Genomic DNA, 19502 nt, shown 5'->3' with positions numbered 1-19502 from the left:
AGTCCTCCGTTCTGCCCTGCATCGCCCACTGGGAATCGGGGGTGAGCAGGTGCATGAGAGCAGGAAGGAAGGCCACAGCAAGCTCCTTTATTAATTCTCGGGGAGCGCCTTTATGCCCTCCACCCACGTCTCATTGGTCCCAAGCAAGCATGCCCTCCAAGTGGCAGTTCCTGATTGGCTGTTATTGTCCGAGGCACCAATCTCTAGGCTCTCAGGCAAGCTTCAGTTTGGCCCTCGCTCGGAAGTTGCCTCCAGGTCTGAACAGCCTCTTTCCGTATTTACCGATGTTTACTCTGAAGTGGATACTGCCTTGTTAGTGAGGCCTGCTGTTACTCCTACCCAGGAGCAGTGGGTAGGGATTATTTCCAGAGTTCGTAGAGGAACAGGAGGGTAGACAGGAAGTCCTACCTTCCATCCTCCACTGAGAGCCTTCCATTGGTCCGGTAGGAAAGAAGAACACGAAGAACAGGGGGACTAAGAGAGGGGGGAGGAATGTAAAAGCACAGTGTGGGAACAGGTCATGTTCAAAGGCTGTTTTACACACTTGTATGAAAACCAGTATCGTAGGTAAAAACATGAGCCAAGGCATCAGAGATCACTCAGCTTTTAAGAGCACTGGCTTCTCTTTCAGAGGACCATGAGTCTGTTCCTAGCACCCCGTGGTGATCCATGACCCCTGTAACTTCAGCTCTCGGGACAGAACAATTTTCTGGCCTCTGTGAGTACCAGACACACATGTACTGCACATATACAAGCAGGCACATACATGCATGCATATATTCTATAAAATAAAAGGATATATAGCATGGTGGTGGGCATCTGTTAGTCTTGGTACTGGCGAGGCTGAGACAGAGTCATGTCCTTGAGCTCCAGATCAGCTTGAAGTATATAGTGAGACCTTGTCCCAAATTCACAATACATGCATTCGTATATATGAACATATATAAAATTTTGCATGGAGACAAATGATGAGGGAGTTAGAAATTTTGTTTAGAAGGTGCAAACTCCATTACAAATCAGACTACGAGAGCTGATTTTGAGTCAAGCCATGAACTATTTAATCAGATATATTTCAGGATTGTTCTTGGAATTGTTAACTCCTAGATCCAATCATCTTTTTTTCATTTACTTGGTGAGTTAAAACTGGGCTTTCCAGAGGATGAATCCAAACTTGTGTTCCTGGCTTCTATTCAACCAGGATGACACAGGTCTGTCCCTGCCCTGTGCTTCATAAGATAATCCTGTGCAAAAGAAATACAAAGTAACCCACACAGATAGCTTACAGGTTCCTCGTGGTCACAATAAAAAAACAATAAGGCCTGCAAGATTAATCTTATGATATGGTTTTTGTAACTCAGTAAATCTGAAATATAAGCTATGCAGCATTCAGTTAATATATCCATTAATAAGTTAATAAAGCACTATGACTTCAAAGTCTAATGTATATTATAATTTTAGTACACTGCAATTTGTGCACTAAATCTTTATCACAAATATCTGGTTTATATTTAAGCTTACATAAAATTTGTAGTTTAAAAAGTCAACTCATGTTTCAAATGAAAAGTTTCCAACTAATTATATTACTCTATTTATATGAGAAATAATTATGCTTGATTCCTGGTGTTTGAAGTGTGGTTGTCTTGGGCTCACGTGGCCGGCCCCTTGTGTGGTATGGACTTCCAGGATTAGTCCACTTTAATGTCCTATGAGGAGATGAAGGAGCAGAATCCGCTGGAGACATACAGAAGATACTCAGTTTCACCTTCTCCTCCTTCTTCTTTCACTTCATAAAATCTGCTAAGGTAAGTCCAGATGCAGTCCAAACATTGTCAACACACAGGTTTGAGCATCTACTGTGTTCCAGTCATTAAGACAAAATGGTTCACTTAATTAGGGTTTCCATTGCTGTGAACAGACACCATGACCATGGCAATTCCTATAAAATAAAGCATTTAATTGAGGCTGGCTTACAGTTCAGAGGTTTAGTCCATTACTTTCATGGTGGGAAGCATGGCAGCATGTAGGGAGAGTTGGTGCTGGAGAAGGAACTGGGAGCTCTACATCCAGATCAGCAGACAGCATGAAGACAGTATGTCACACTGGGATTGGCTTGAACCTCTGAAACATCAAATCCCACCCTCAGTGACACACTTGCTTCAACAAGGCCACATCTACTAATTGTGCCCCTCCCTATGAGCCTATGGGCACCATTTTCTTTCAAACTACCACAGGTGTGAAAAAGGTGGTCAGAGTCCTCGAGGTAAACGCAGTGTAGACTCTTGAAGACAGGCTGGTGGAATGATTTGCCTTTCATGACTCACGTTCTTGGATTTAGTAGGGTTGTGTTTTTCTGAAACACAATTTTTAAAATAAGTTGCTCATCATGGGGGGGAGATACTTTGACGGAATGGAATTAAGATTAGATAAATGAATTAAGCTATGTCTGAATTTGTGGTTGCAGACTTAAGTTTGAGAGCATGGTAGTGAGTCACAACGGATTCAGCAAAGACAGCAAGATGCTTTGGAGGACGACATCTCCCTGCTCAGTACCTATCTGAACATTTTGATGACAGAAGTCAATAATGGCTGAGATAACTCACCTCCGTCTGGATCCGTTCCTGCAGATGGCAAAGGCAGGGATTAGGGACCTAACAAGGCTGGATTCTGAGAGCAATGTCCCTCCTGTTAGACTGTGACATGACCTTACAGAGGCAGCACTGAGCCCCTGTTGCCAACAATGATTATCTCCTCACCAACGCTCTTCCTTCTCTCCTTTCTCACATGTATCCCCACACCTACAGGCTGTGTCCCCGGCCACAGATAAACAACCAATTGCCCATGTCTCACATCTGTGTCCCTTGCTACCACCCACCACCCCTCACCAAGCTCCATCTGCCTTGTGTGGCTTCTGAGTTTCCAACTGGAAACTGTCTTAATGAGCAAATTTGGGGGTCTTGGGTAGAGTTTTGCATATGTTTATCTTAAGAAGATAAAGGTATGTTAGCTACATTCCCTGAAGCCCACAAGCAGAACTCATGGGATTAGCATGGATTTCATCTTGCATTTACTCCACACAGAGTGAGTAAATGCAGACTCCTGATGAAGAAGGTTTGTCTGCTATGACTCACTGGGCTAGCCAGAGTCTGTAAACCAGGAGCAGCCTTGTCCCAACTCTGAAAAAAAAAAAGTCTCCAAATGGAAGAAAACTAGAGAAAGTCTGAGGGGTCTGCATACATTCTGCACGCATTTTCGTGTGAGTATTTAGGCCATGTATGCACAGACACTCTTAGTCTCTGATCTGGGTCTGCACATCTATACATACAGACACACATATTATGCATGTGCAATGTTCTACAACCTAGCTTTTCACGAGAACACCCCCTCCCCATAGGATGCTTAGTCTTGATGTCTTCGGCAGGAATACCAGGTGTTTCAGGAGGCTGAGCCCCAAGGCAGATGGTTGGGTCTTTTCCTACTTAGGAACATAAGGAGGCTAGAGTAGCATCGCAGGCTCCCTCTTCCAATAGTCCATCAGACCCTGTGATCTCTTGTCCTGTGCCTGTCCACTGATGGCATTATTTTCTTCATTCATCTTCTCCATTTTTTATGTATTCTGGATATTAAATCCTCCATCAGATAAGAATCTGACAAAGCATTTGTTCTACACCGTGGCCATCTCTTTAATCCATTAATGGCCTCTTTCAATGTTGTGAACTCAGGTTGTTTTTATTTTATTTTATTTGTTATTGTGAGCATGCATGGGTGTGTGCATGAGCACATGTAAAGGTCACAGGATGATTTGGTGACTAAGGCATTCAGCTTCCTAGCTGGGATCTTGGTACCAGGTTTGAGCAGCAAGCACTTTTACCCTCAAAGCCAGGCATATTCTGGCTCTGGCTGATTCGGTGACACCAGGTGGAGACTTTGGGGGCTGCATCCTGGGCTGTGTCCTACTGTGCATTCCCAGGGCACCAGAGCTCAAGACCTGTTGCTTGTGCTACTGAAACTTTATTCAGTCATAGACATGGGTTGGTTTACCTACCTCCACTCAATTATGATCTAGAAGAGTCTAAAGTCAAGGCATGGACCATCTGTCTTTCCAAATACTCTATCACTACCATCTAAAAGCTGCAGGAACCTTCTGGTACTGTACCTACCATGTGACTCCACAGCCACGCTTGCTAGAGGGTTCATTAATCTAGAATACACTCACGGGCTGTCATTCACCTGAACCTGCCATCTCTGTGTCATTAATCTCAGTAGTTGAGCCTCCTGGGAGATGTCAAGAATTGTTAGGTAAACCATGCATCTCAGGAGATATGAGCCAATCCAATGAGAGCTTGCTCACAGGTGGAAATACAAAGTTCGATTTGAACTCACCACCCTCTCCCATCACCCCATGTCTCTACCTTCAGAAACAAAGACTGTTCCCTCGCCAGAAGCGACTGGCTATATCAAGGATGGCAGCCATTGAAGAGTGGAGTCTTCTCTTTCCATGCCCTTGGCCTGATGGTGTAGTTTACAGGTCTATTCAAATCCAGAAGGGCTGGAACCAAGAGGGCACCAAGAGGGCAGCTCAAGAAAGCAGCTCGGTCCAGGCCCATTTAATATGTGCAGAAAGGAGAATAAAACAAGTCACTGAAGATTCTGAGATGTAGCTTTTCACTCTGGTTGCCTCGTATTTTCTATGGAGGGTCTGCTGCCAGGTGTGCATTTATTCAGAGCCTCCTTTGGTTTTTTGTTTTGTTTTGTTTATTTTAATCTAACAGAAATCCTCTTTACTTTTAAACTTTGTAAGAAAGTATCTTTTAAATGAAATATTATCTTGCATCTTCCAAAGCATTTATGAACCACTGACCATGTATATCTTCAGATAGCAGGTAGAAGGGTGAGTGACCAGAATGCAATAAAACAACATCCAAAATGGTGGACTCAGCCCCACCCCCTCTGTGGAGCCTAGGTGTCCCTGTCACACTCATGAAGCCTGTTCACTCTGGGTTTGAGCAGATGCTAAAAAACTTACAACCTTCACAGGTGGGCATGAGAACCTGTATTTCTTTCTTTTGAACTCCAAGATTCCAGGAAACAACAAGCTGGATGGGGAACCTTCTCTACAGGATGGACATGGACACACACACACACACACACACCTATGGGCACACACAAAGACACACATGCACACACACAGGCCTATGGACATACACATACACAGACACACACAGAGACATATGGACACAAACACACAGACACATACACACACACCTATGGGCACACACAAAAACACACATGCACACACAGAGACCTATGGACACAGACACATGGACACACATGCACAGATACACACAGAGACTTATGGACACAAACACAGACACACAAACACACACATACATGGACACACACATAGACCTATGGACACACATACACACACACACACACACACACACAGCTTCAGCAGTTGTACTCTGAGCCTCAACAGACTTCATCTTTGAGTTTATCTCCATAACTCTGTCTAATTTGAGTGCTCAGCCCCTGAAATCAATCTCAGATGTCTGTGAGAAGCGGGAAGGAAGCATTTGCTTGCCTGCACTGTATTAAGTCTGAGCTGGGGAGGGGAGAGACTTTGTCTCCGCACACTCTCAGTGAGATGAGCGTGACAGCAGACAGAGACAGGCTGACATGTCTGCAGGAGCATCAGCCTCGCTCAACTATTAATATTACTTAGAATTCATTATTCACGGAACAGGACAACCTGACTTTGACCTCACATTGCAGAAAACATATTGGTTGGTATGTGGATGGCTTTGTAATTAGCTGGAGGCAGGTTGAAATCATCCCCTTGAAGCCTAGAGGTTTGGCTCTCAGCATCTTTCCATGCAGGTCCTGTTGTTAGGTTGTCTGGAACCAAACAGGTGAGCTTCAGGACCTGGGAGCTTCGGGCAGTGGTGGCTGCTGCCAAGGACAAGACAAGACCCAGTGCTCCTTGGAAAGTGACAAGGACAGGAAAGTTTGGTCTGAAGATCCAATAACAAAGCCCTCTGTGGAACAAGCATCCATATACTGTTCTCAAACACCAAATTGGGGAACAAAATACAGAATGTAGTTGTCCATGTCAGGAGCACCAAACCAGAGGACTGTACCTCACTTGGCTTTCTACTGCTGTGATGAACACCAAAAGTAACCTAGGGAGGAAGGATTTATTTCAATACAGTTTATAGGCTGTCATGAGGGGAAGCCAGGGCAGGAACCTAGAGGTAGGAGCTGATGCAGAGGCCATGGAAGGATGTTGCTGACTTTCTTGCTCCTCATGGCTTGCTCAGCCTGCTTTCTCATATAATCTGGGACCATCTATCTAGGGATATCACAATCCACAGTGGGCTGGCCCCTCCCACATCAATTACTAACCAAAAAGCAATAATAATAATGCCCCACAGACTTCCCCACAAGCTAGTCTTGTGGATCTCTTTTCTCAACTCATATTTCTCTTCCTAGATGACCCCAGCTTGTATTGAGTTCACAAAACATGACTATCACAGTGTGATGGTTTCTTTGGATCTCAGGGAGCCAGGAGCTCCATCAACAAGGATACTCTGACCCTGCCAAAGTTCAGAAAGCCACCAAGTATAGCAATGAGAATGTACAGTGGGGATGCCATAGAGAAGACTCAATTCTAAAGTGCCTGTAGCTATGCAAAGAAGAGGACCAAGTTCTACATCAGAGTCCATGTGTCCTATTGTGAACTTTTAAAAACCCAGCCCTGGGAGTCAGAGATAAGGGAATTATAGGAGTAGATGGATAACACTGCCAAATGGATGAATCCCAGGCCAGTGAGGGACTCTGTCTGAAAACAGGCTTGGAAGCCTGGGTTATGGCAGAAGCTGGACTGAAACTTCTCCCTCTCCTGTATATCTAATAAAATATGGGCCTTCAATTATCACTGTGTGTGTGTGCATGTGTATGTGCACATGTAATAAATAAATAAAGAAAATAGAGTATAAATTTGAAAGAGGTATGTATAAGGAATAGAGAGTAGAGAGGAAATGGGAATAATATAAGTTTATTTTCATTAAAAACACAAAATTCAAAGTAAGATACACAACCCAGAAACTTTTACTCCATTGTTCTTGCTGTCAGTCTTATAATCTACAAATTGGCTTCAGTTACTCCTGCCTGGCATCCTTCAGTGCAATCTTCCAAAGGTAGTGTGAGGCCTGGCTTTCTGTATGATCTGTTCTCTCCATGGTTATAGATGTTCGTGCCAACAATCCAGCTTTTACTTGTGTTCTGAAATTTGAACTTGGGTTCATATGCTTGTGAGTCAACTGTTTTGTTGTTGTTGTTGTTGTCTTTTTACCTTACCAAGCCATCTCCACAGCCTTCAGCATCTTTTCATAGAACCATATATGTGAAGATTGCTGCGTGGGTATTTATGTATAACCCATGTCCCATGAGAAACAAGTCACCTGTGTTATCTGCCAGGATAACCCTGATACCTGCAGTGTGGGCGTGGCCCCATGGACACTCCCTGAATAATTAAATCAATGAAGAGCTGAGGGAGTCACTTCCAATTCCTGTCACAATCATACATGTATCCTCTTTCCTCCAATCCCTCTTACTTTCCTTTTTACTATTTTGATTTTGTTTTTAACCATGTGAGTGGGTAGATATATGCAATTGTGAGTGCAGTACCTGAGGAGGCCAAAAGAGGGCCGGCCACAGATCCCTATGGAACTGTAGTTATAGATGGTGGTGAGTTGTCATGTGTATGCTGGGACTAAACCCAGGTCCTCTAGAACAGCGGCCAATGCTCTTAACTGCTGAGCCACCTCTCCAGCACACCTTTCCTTTCTTAAAAAATCACTCCCTGGGAGGGTTTGTGCTCAGCTCCGAGCTCCAGTAACAAGCACTCAGTCTTGACACTTTATAGTTTAGGGGAACCAAAGATGGGATAATTTAAACAGCCACAGAGTGAGTCTTAAGATGATGCAAAGTAAAGGAAACAGAGAGAAGAAATCTTGAAAACTGTGATGCTTGGCTGAGAGGAGAGGATGATGCACCCAGTGCAGGAGGTTACAGCCATCTCCTCTTTCAAGATAGAGGAGAGATAGAGGGTCCAGTCAAGCATAGCATGATAAAGAGCGAGCTGGGCAAGTAGCAGTTGATCTGAGAACTCTCCAGGTTCGCATTCCTCAGTTACAATGGCAAATTTTCTATATGTCCCTGGTTATGCCAGGCATCCCAATAGAATCACCAAAGCTTCCCATAGATTCTCGCAGAATCCTGCATCTTTACTTTTCATTAGCTCACTGACCTCAAGAACATCTCACTTTCGTCATCTATCAGCTCTGCAGAGCACCCCCCTGAGAGTGTTGCAGGGTGACTAATTATTGTAATCACCATCATTAAACTGCGAGTATGAGGGCCTGTGACATGGGTCCTGTGACGTGGGTCCTGTTTTACTCTTGACTTTTCACAACAAAGATCCACATCAGCTCCTGTCTGGCTATGTCATCTTTGACAAATTTGGGTCTCTGTCACCCTGGGTTGGGCCAGGATGTCATGTCACAGAAAGCCTTGGGCAACAGAAAAGTATAAGGAGGAGCTGGGCTCCATGCAGGCCCTCAGTATGGGTCTATTCCTTTGCATTGATAAACTTCCATCACATAATACATTTGAACATTTCTTTTCTCATCCTGTTGAAATGATGCAGGTTTGTCAGTCAATGTCATTTCTTAATGTCACTTCTGTGATCAGCCTTAAAACAGGAGCCTCAGAAGCTGCGTGGTCTACCCCCTGATGTAGATAATAGTGATTGGCCCAGAGGGACAATGCCACAGACCTGCAAAGACTCTGATCCTAGGTTGGTCCCTTTCTGTCCCACACTGTCACCATAGTGAAGAATGGCATACCCTCCTCTAGAAACAGCAATCCCTTATAACAAGCATGCCATTGGGAAGCATGAGCAAGCTTCTGTTTCTCTGTGTCAATCAAGCCCTCTGTTCCATTTCAGAGCTTGAGAGTGAGCCCTCAGATCCAGTCACAAGACAATGAATGCCCTGCTCTCTCACTATAGGGTGGTTCTGCCATCTCTGACTCCAGGAGCCTTGCTCCTTGTTGGCTTCTGCTGCTGTGAATTTCTCTCTTCACCCACTGCCCACCCCTGTCCTTTGGGTAAATGGAAGTCCAAGCTTCCTTGGTTAATACAAAGTGCACAGTCACCTGGGCGACAGGAGACTCTGATGTTCACCATCATTGTTAGTTCACAAAAGCACCCAGATTGACCTACTTGTGTACACCCCCTTCTACCTTGCCCCACAACAAAACTCTGGCTAGATTTACAGATGCTGTAGAAAACCTGGATTTACATAGGACCTCCCTGGGGAGAAATTATAACCACAAATCCTTGTCTTCCAATAAAAGCGGCTGGGCAATGAGGTGATGGGGCCCTGGTTCCCTGTGCCAGATCTGCCTTCCAGCTCCATTCCAACCCAGCATCTATAGTGAAATCTACATTGCTCACCAGGCCAGGGCCACAGCATTAATAAATACTCTAACCATAGGAAAGCTTGCCAAATATGCTAATTTGCATGGCATCTCAATTAATAATAAAATGATAAAGCGCCATTTTGGTCAGACCTTAGTGCAACTCTGAGCTCATGATGGCATCATTGACAGCTCCAGAGTCTTCATGGACTTCAAGGCTCTCTATCAACCAATCCTAACTTAATCCCTATTCTTTAGCTGAGACCATAATGGTCCACGCTATTGAGAGTTGTTGAGGGTTAGAAAGGTCGAGGTTAGAAGCCAGATCAAGATTAGAAAAAAAGCAATCAATATCATACCAAACATGGCCCCATTTTGGTCCCTAAGCCTTACAAAGAGATACAAAGCAGAGACCTATCTGTCTGAAGCCCCAGACATCACCTTTGTTTAAAGCACATTGATGACCCAGGAATAAACCCTGAGAAGACATTGAAGAAACCCACACAGGTGTGCATGGAGTATTTATAAGTATTTATAAACTCACCTATGTGTCGGCCTTCATCTAAATAACTCAATTCAGACTGCAGATTACTAACTCTCAAGCTTCTATACTCTGACATAGAAAAATACCCAAAGTAAACTCTCAAAGCCAGTAACAACTGAGTATGTGTGTAGATGTGTTCTACTGCTATGAAACTCTCAAATCTATCTTTTCACGTGACAATACCTGGCTGAAGGCAGCTGTGGCTTTCTTCTTTGAGTTATGGATGAGGACACACCCATTGTTAAAAATAACTTCACCATGTATCTAACAAAGCTCTCACCATTTCAAAAGTGTGTGAACCATTGTTCTTTAGAACATCAGCAAAGAGATGTGAAATCAGCAGCAGCTTCAGAACACGCAATTCATTTAACTTTTCTTACAGTTGATTTACTTTCTGGGAAGGAATCAAGTGGAGCTGACCCCAAGCTGTGAGGGAAGCCTGTAGATGCTGGGGTGGTCCTTTCAGAGACACAGCCATGTGTCTGTAAGTTGCCTGTCATTCATGTTTCTGTGAGAAACTCCAGTATTCCCTTTGGCTCTCCAAGTTGAACCTGTGTGGACTATTTCTTTCTTAGCCATTGTTGTGTCATCTGGGACTTACAGGGATTTGTTCATGACCTGCCCGAAAGTCACACAGAGGTGTTTTGATTTTGATAGTTTCCCTGTCTTGGCTATTATGAGCATGGGAATGCAGATATGTTTTGGGGTATGGATTCACTCTTGTTGCGATACATACTTCCCTACATGTACACCACAGTGTAGAACTAAATCTCTCTAGGGCTTCTGAGCACCAGGAAATACCTTCTGATACCCTATGGCTCTCAAATGTAGCTGACTTCCCTCTTATTGACCATCTCTCTGCCCTTGCACCCCACCTGGGCTTTGATCCGTGAATTCCCTGAACAGTTGGCCTTCCTAGCTCCCAGTCTTCCTTGCTTTCCATTTTTCCCTGTTTTTTTTTTTTTGATAACCTTTGAATTCTCAGAAATATTTCATTGAAAAGTTCTCTGCCCCACCCCCATCTACCTACACAAACATTCATACTATGGATTGGTGCTGATAATAACTGCAACTGCTGGTGCAAAGTATTAAATGTTCTTACTAAAATAGACTTATGTCTCTCTAACCTGAGGAACTCACTCAAATCCACACAGGTAATATGAAGTGACTCTGAATAGATAGATAGATAGATAGATAGATCTCACTCTTCAAAAATACTGTAGAGATGTTTTATGCCATGTCATCAGGTAACCTTCTAGAATGTGCATTTTTTAAATGCTGGTTTATGTCTACTTCCTAATGTCCCTAATGCTTCAGGACTGGTAGAAACTTTGTATTTCTAGAATTTCAGTAGCATAAGCAAATGATGCAGTTGTTTATACAGAGGTCTTGGATACAAGAATTTCTTTAAGAAGACTGTCAGTATTTGTGGAAGAAACATCTTCGTAATTTGAGACTCGGAATCAAAGGGAAAATGCATATCTAAGTTTTTGGCATGAATTACCAAAATGTCCTCTGAGAAAATCCCATGGCTATGTTTTGCCATCAGCCCTCACTAAGTGAAGGTTGCTTAAGACTCCCCTGGAGAATATGGCCCCAGAACCATCTTTATCTACACTGAGGAGCATGAAGCCACATTCACACACAGATTCAGGTCATGTTGCTCAGGAGAGAGATCTCAAATCTAGGAGAGGCAGCTGTGACACCTGGAAAGTATCTTAAGGTCTGACAGAGTCTCGGGTTAGAACTGAGCACAGGCTGGCTCCTCCTGTGTAACCTTTAGTGGGGGAAAGGGTTTTCCGGTTTCCAGCGAAAGCATGCAATCAGTCAAGGATGCAGAGCTAAGCTGACATGAGAGCGGGGACTCTAGAATCCCCAATACCAGTGTCCTCATCTGTCACAGCAACTTAATAAGCCACACAGCACTGAGTGTTTAAGCACAGTATGGATGTTTAAAGAAGTGAATTAAACCCTGCGTGTGGCACCCCTCAGTTTAGGTTTTTATGGTATATAATTGGATCCTCACAGCTCCTACCTGTCAAAGTCAATATCATGTTTCTATTTTCTGAACAGGGAACTTTTGGAACTTGAAGCAAGTTGTGAAAAGTTGAAAACATGAAGAGGAGATGAGTTGAAGCCGAGCTGGGATCTTTCTGCCCCGCAATAGGAAATGATTTTTTCCTAGCATCTCAAGGCTCCATGAAAGCACCATTGCTCATCATTGAGCTGTGACATAACTGAGTAGATCCCCTGCTTGGAAGCCTACTACCCTGAGACTTAGCCAAAGTATCCCTCCTTGGGCCACCATAACCACCAGGACCCAGGTTGGCCCTTAAGCTACTTTTCTTACCTTCAGACCCCTGCAGTCACTCATCTGATTTTACTCTCAAATGTCCCCATTGCCATTGAGAGGAGGGATTGCGCATTCCATTAAGAGATGTGTGAACACATAAAGGGGAGTTGGGGTCAAAAGGGTGTGACTAGTGGAATCATGACACAGATGAGTCCTGTTCAGAGGAGCTCTGAGAGACTTTGAGGTGCAGCCAGCATTGAGAAAACTCTCAGCTTTTGAGAGCAATGCGTAGACACGTCTTGGGGACAGCCCAAGAGAACATTCTAAAAGGAAGCAACAGATAAGATTTGGGTTGTCACAAGAGGCACATAGCACTCGTTGGACTTCTCTGATTCCGGTAGATAGTCTGGGTATGTCGCACCCTGCACAACTGCTTCCAGATATCCACTTTGGAAGCAATCCACTTTGGGTTCAAATCAAATGGTGTCCATGGGTCATGAGGAGCTGAAGGCCATGATGGAGGTAGATTACAGATCCACAGCAGAAGCCACATTGGCACTGAGCAGAAGGCGGCAAAGGAAGGGGAACTTGAAGCCAAGCACAGACAAGGCTTGACCCTTCTTCTGTGGCCCATGTGACTGGTAGAAAGGCTTCAAGAAGACAAGTCTACAGGGAGACACAGATACCAGGTGGCCCTGGATGGGTGACCTCGTTCAGTCTGAGTGAGCAGCCAGTGTCCTTACACCATGTACACTCCATACCAGGACGGAAGCGGCCTGTATTTAGGCTTCTCTTTTAATCTAGAAAGAGGAGAAAACAGTGGCAAAGAATTTCTTGTCCAATCCTAATTCAAATTGAATTCAAGGGACATGGAGTTAATGTGTGTGTAACACCAAAGTTGTTGCAAGCATGGAGGTGGAGAGTGGGGGTGTAGAACGCCCTTTTCTGTTTCTTCTCACAGTGGCTAGCCTTATGCCTCACTTCTACACTTAAGCTGCTGTGTGGTATGCACACAGGATTTCAGGAAGAGCACCACTCTTTCTGACAAGGATGGATTTTCCTTTGGCTGGGGGTGGGGGTCTTGAGGCCCAAAGCCTCATGGGAGCTGACAGGCTTGTAAAAGGAGATGAGCTCACTCTGTAGCTGAGCTGGTGCCTTTCCATTGCTGTGACAAAACACCCGAGAAAGGCAGCTTAAGGAAGGAAGCTTCTAGATCCAAGCCAGCGTATCTCTGGCTATGGCTACACTCAGATGGAAGACAGGTGGCTATGGCTATACTCAGATGGAAGACAGGTGGCTATGGCTATACTCAGATGGAAGACGGGTGGCTATGGCTACACTCAGATGGAAGACGGGTGGCTATGGCTACACTCAGATGGAAGACGGGTGGCTATACTCAGATGGAAGACGGGTGGCTATGGCTATACTCAGATGGAAGACGGGTGGCTATGGCTATACTCAGATGGAAGACGGGTGGCTATGGCTATACTCAGATGGAAGACGGGTGGCTATGGCTATACTCAGATGGAAGACGGGTGGCTATGGCTATACTCAGATGGAAGTCGGGTGGCTATGGCTATACTCAGATGGAAGTCGGGTGGCTATGGCTATACTCAGATGGAAGACGGGTAGCTATGGCTACACTCAGATGGAAGACGGGAACCAGAAGCCAGGGAAGGAATGTTCACGCGTAAGACATCATACGGCCAGAAGGAAAAGCTGCCTCATCTGACCCCAGATTAGTGTGTTCCTAACCCAGATGTAATGTGTGTTGTGCCTGTCCCAGAAAGGAGTCTGTCTTCTGGGCTTTGGCCATATTCAAGCAGGAACTCACAGAAAGGGTTATTTTTTGTCCCTCCAACACTTGTGAAATGGGTCCATGGCCAGTCTCACTCTGAAGAGGTTGAACTTGTTGTGTTTCTCTTTTTGCCCCTAGCTGTCTCCACCCAGGCTGGCTGGCCACAGACACACAAAGGCAGGCTGCCCTAACACCTGCCAAACGCAACACACCGATGACGTTAAGATGCAAAGTGCTTTGTTCCAAGAGAGGATGGTCTGAAGCTCAGATCTCCTCAGGACCCAAGTCCTGGAAAGACTGAAGACTACAGTCATGAGAATTTAGGTCTTTCCAAGTTAAAGGTTCAAAACATTTTAAACACTAGAGTATATCTCATGGCTCATTAGGCTCTGCTAGATGGGCCCAAGAAGCCCTTTGTTCCTGGAGCATCGGGGTTTCTGGAGGGAGCTTGAGTTTCATTCCACTGTGATGCTCTGGTTTCCACGGGGCTGGGGGAGCCATGGTTCTAGACCATGGTTCTTGTAAGCTTCTCACTATCTCAAAGGTTGAAATAAGTCTTGCTGATGAGTACAGGACTGGTACAGCGTCCCAGAGCAGTAGAGGTTGAGAACATCCCAAAGTCTAATGGATCTGTTTAGCTTATTACATTTATTCATTGTGGGGGTGGGGCAGCCCATGCCATGCACACACATATGGCCATTAGAAGACAGCTTGGAGGACTCAGTTCTTCCCATCCACCATACAGGACCTGGGAATAGAACGAGGGGTCAACTTGCCTTTGCAAGAAGCATCTTAAGCCACCGGGTCATCTTGATGGCCCCAGTGCCTAACAACTTAAAGCATTTTCCTTACTACTCCAGGAAAAAATGAGATTCCTCACCAAGGGACAGAGCAAGGGAGAGAACAGAGAAAACCAGAAACAACCCTGAAGGGCAGACTCCAAACGGACAAACAATGGCTGGATTTCTCCAGGTGTTTCCAAACAGTTATTCCATCCCAAGGAAGGGGCTTCAGTAGAGGAGCAGGGGGAGGGGCTTAGGAGACAGTGGGCACAGTGCTTGCTGCATAAGCAGGAGGCCTGAGTTTGAGTCCCCAGGCTTTTAGGAATCACATAAAAGCTAGGTAGAGTGGTGTGTACCTGTACTCCTAGTGCTGGGGGTGGGGAGAAGAGCAAAATCCCCAGAAAGAGCGGGGAGGAGGAGAGGAGGAGAGCATGTCCCAGCCACACACAGACAGAGAACCGTCTATAAAGCACTGTGGAGGCCACAGAAGAAACTGTACGTGCTTGCATTTAGGCCTTGGGCCTCTGCGATTTTAAAAGAAAAATAATCCTAGTGCTTAATTGCAGCGGCCTCTGTGGTATTTGCACATTGCAGGTTCCCTCTGGCTCATGGTTCAGGGTCATCGTGGGGGGTAAGACAGGGCAGCATGGATCTGTCTGGACAGGTGACAGCCCGAAGTGCAAGCTTGTTGAACTTAGCAAACAAGGACCAGAGGTTGAATGTCACCTTTAAAGGATCGCCCTGGTGCCTTAGGAGCCAGGCACCATCTCCTAGATGGGTGAATCCAACCGGCCCCCAATGGACTGGAACCTCCCACAACAGCTATGAATACCCCAAAAGCAGAATCAGAAGTTACTTAGAGCATTATGAGGAATTTATTATTATTATTATTATTATTATTATGATTATTATTATTATTATTATTATTATTATTAAAATCTTGTTCTGGGGAACATAATCACATGGTTCTCAGTGTGAACTTTGTAGATGACAATGTCAGACGCAATATGCAAAGATAAGGCAAGCCCTAAGGTGTTGCAGCCTCTTCAAAGTAACAGAGCCACTCAAAACAGCCTTATGGGTGTAACAAAGTATGCAAATCGTATCTAGGAGTTGAAGCCTGACCTCATGAGGAGAGCCTCCACCACCCTGAGAGTATGGAAGAAGGATAGATGAGAAAGAAATTGGAATTGTTAGGGATCTCCATGTGAGGGTGAGAGAGAAGAGAATCCGGAGTGATTCTGGGTTCTTCCTGTCAGCTATGGAGTGAAGCCTGGCCTCTTTGCACTGAACACACAGAATGAGAACGGATGTCTTCCCTCAGGGGCCCATGCCCTCCGGTGGGATATGGCTTGGGGACTGCCATGATTTCTCAGGTCTGCCTGGACCCTGATGAACTCATCAGATCCAGAGCAAATAATTTGAACAAGCCCCACCTCTGTCCATCTGAATGCAGGAGGATGCTGGCTGGGTTAGTTTCCATCTTGGATGGTGGCCTTGGTTTTCCCTAAACAGAGGATTTGCCTCAAAAAGCCCTTTTTCCAAGGAGGGCTCTGTGACGCTTTCTTAATGTGGCAGAGGTGGGGTGGGGTGGGGTAGGGAGGCACATGCTGAAATTTCTTGCTAAAAGTTTATTCTTCTTAGTTTAGCTAATAGCCTCAGCTACATATCTCTAATTCAAACCAACTGAAGTAGTTGAAGAAAAAAAAATGTTATAAGCCTGGGCTACTAGTCTGTATTTAAAAGCAATTGCTCCCTATCAATAAGTCTGCTGGATTTTGGATCTCATTAAAGATGTATTCGTTACTCAGTGTCCAAGCAGCTGCTTGGGACAGAGATGGCTGCTGCTTTCTTAAATCAGGGGATGAGTGGATTTTGCACATTTCCAACCACGTGGCTTCAGAGTCTTCACTTGGCCTTCCTGCTCCCAGGACCACCTCCCTCCTGGGGACTCCCAGGACAGGGGTATTAAAAACCGCCCTTAAATTCAACCCAGTGAATCTAGGCAGTATGAGATGGTGTGATTCAGCTTTGTGTCTTGTTTCTGCTTTTCTCACAGGCCTGATATTCTGGGGTATCTTATGGATGTGCCAAAGTTGAGGGATCCTCAGGCCCTACTTTAAGTAGTGTCCCTCGTCCTCTCCATTGGCTGGATTCAAACCCTATGATGTGTCAGACACAGCTATGGGTGCATCTTGGTTGCTGTGGTGGTTTGAATGATAAATGTCCCCCAGAGTCTCTAGCATTTGAATGTTTGGTCCTCAGTTGGTGTTTATTTAGGGAGATGTAAGAGGTGTGGCCTAACTGGAGGAAGTATATCACTGGGAATATGCTTTGAGGTTTGAAAAGAACTCTGTCGTTTTATCTCTTTGCTTCCTATTTGAAGTTTAATTTGTGAAGGCTCAGTTGTCCCTGCCTCTGTGCCTGCCTGCAGCCATGTTTCATGGTGTGATGGTGGTGGTGGTGGTGGGTTCTTACCCCTCTGTAGCTGTAAATCTCAAACAAACCTATGGTGGTTTGAGAAGAAATGGCCCTATAGGCTCACATATTTGAAAGCTTGGTCAATTAGGGAGTGGTGCTACTTAAGAGGATTATGAACTGTGGCCTTGTTGGAGAAGTGTCACTCTCTCTTTCTGGTACCTTAAGATCTGGACCTAAAACTCTTGGTTTCTCTAACACAATGCCCACCATGTTTCCAACCATGATGTCAATAAACTAAGCTTCTGAAACTGTAAGCCATCCCAGTGAAATGCTTTGCTTTATAAGAGTTGCTATGGTCACAGTGTGGTCATTGTGGTCTCCTCATAACAAAAAATACTAGACTAAAAGACTGAAAGGCTATGAGGACTTTTGAAGTTGGGTTGAAGGCTTCCTGCATTATGGTATGGCAATAAGCCTGTGGGGGCCTGAGAGTGGGGTGTGGTTCAAATAATAAATGTCCTCATATTCTCGGGCATTTGAGTACTCAGTCTTCAATTGGTGGAACTGTTTGGGAAGGATTAGGAGATCTTACTGCAGGAGGTATGTCACTGGGATCAAGCTCCGAGTTTGCCAAACATTCTTACCCTTTCAAGTTTGCTCTCTGTTTCTTCTTTGTGGTATGTGGACTCTCAGCCACTACTCTGGCTGTCTACTGCCTCCTACATCTGCTTCCCCTTCATAGATTCTCTCTGAAGCTATAACTAAATAAACACTTCTTTTCATAAACTTTCTTGGTTATGATGCTCTATCATAGCAATAGAAATGTAACTTAGACAAATGAGTCATCTCTTCACTAGTTTGGTTTTTCATGAGGAAAGAAGGGTTAGTGGTAGGCCATCCTTCAGCAGGTTGTTACCAGAGATGAAGTTTGTGTAGGCAGAATTATTATTCAATGAGCTTCCACTATTTAAAAAATTACCAGTTATTTGATAATTTCATAGGAAATATTTTGATATTTACCCCCAGGTTCTCACCTCAGCTCCTTCCAGATCCACACCCACCTCTTCACCCTCCCCCACAACTTCATGACCTACTTAAAATACAAGTCCAATTTCATGCTTCTTGCATACCCTGGATCCGGGGCCATCCACTGGAGTGTGTGCCATGGTCCACACCCTTGAAGAAAACTGATTCTCCTTTCCATAGAAGCCTTTAGCTGTCCATTGCTCCTCACATAGGTACAGGAACTCATGAACCCTCTCTCCTCCATGGCCAGCTTCATCTTGTATAGATCTTGTTAAGACAACCAAAGCTTCTGTGATTTCATGTCCAAATGCTCCAGTCATTTCCCTCCTGTCATTCTTGGCCTCTGGCCCTTACAATATTTCCATCCTTTCTCCTGAGATGGTCCTTGAGCTTTGTGGAGGGAGTGTGATAAAGTTGTCCCGTTTGTGGCTAAGCATCGCACTGACATTTATTTTCTGAACTCTGACCAGTTGTAGTTCTATGTGTCGACACCGTCTACCAGACAGAGAAACTTCTCTGATGAGCTCGGAGAGCTTCGTTGATCTACGGAACCTCAGCTCTCAGAATAGCCCCATCAGTTGCTTCATAAATACATGTAAAATGAATCAACAATTAAATCTGAGAGCAGAGCAACCCACAAGAAAACACACAATGGCTTCAAAGCCCTGGTTATGGCTTGGGGCTTCTTTCTAAAAGGCTTACCTGACCCTCCCTTATTCTGTTTTTAAAAAATGGACTGAATTTTCCCAAGCATGGAAAGAGAGTAGGGAATTTTCTACAGGCTTTGGGAACATAATACAAAAACACTGTTAGAGCACACAGCATAAGCTGAAAGCCATGATCTAAATTGGGGAGTAGAGTCAGGAACCCTTAGGGAGATATGACCTTGAGTCTAGCTGTCTGACCAAGAATTTGATCTGCTTTGCAAGGCTCTATAGAAATGGAATTGACTCTTTCCTGTGCCAAGGCCCATTGTCCCTCCCCTGATACATACACCCTGTCTTCACAGTATGTCCTTGGACTCTGTGATGTTTCCTTGTCTTCTCTCCTTAATTCCAATACATTCAAGTTGGAAATGGCCACAGAATATTAAGTTCCAGGTAAATGTGTTCACAGGGACCCTGTTCCACATCACACCTTTAAAAAAAAATGAGAAAA

The 19502-nt window shown here is 44.7% G+C and overlaps 1 long non-coding RNA gene across 1 annotated transcript; it reads left to right on the top strand.

Moving 5' to 3' along the window:
• Positions 1-671: 671 nt before the first annotated feature.
• Positions 672-2842, top strand: LOC116080668. Its single transcript, XR_004114526.1, has 3 exons — positions 672-718; positions 1631-1802; positions 2462-2842. It is a non-coding gene; the product is annotated as an uncharacterized LOC116080668 (long non-coding RNA).
• The last annotated feature ends 16660 nt before the right edge of the window (positions 2843-19502 follow it).

This window comes from Mastomys coucha, unplaced genomic scaffold (genome assembly GCF_008632895.1).
Source record: "Mastomys coucha isolate ucsf_1 unplaced genomic scaffold, UCSF_Mcou_1 pScaffold6, whole genome shotgun sequence".
NCBI classification, from domain to species: domain Eukaryota; kingdom Metazoa; phylum Chordata; class Mammalia; order Rodentia; family Muridae; genus Mastomys; species Mastomys coucha.
The sequence above is the reverse complement of the archived record's forward strand: the minus strand, read 5'-3'. Positions and strand labels throughout refer to the sequence as shown.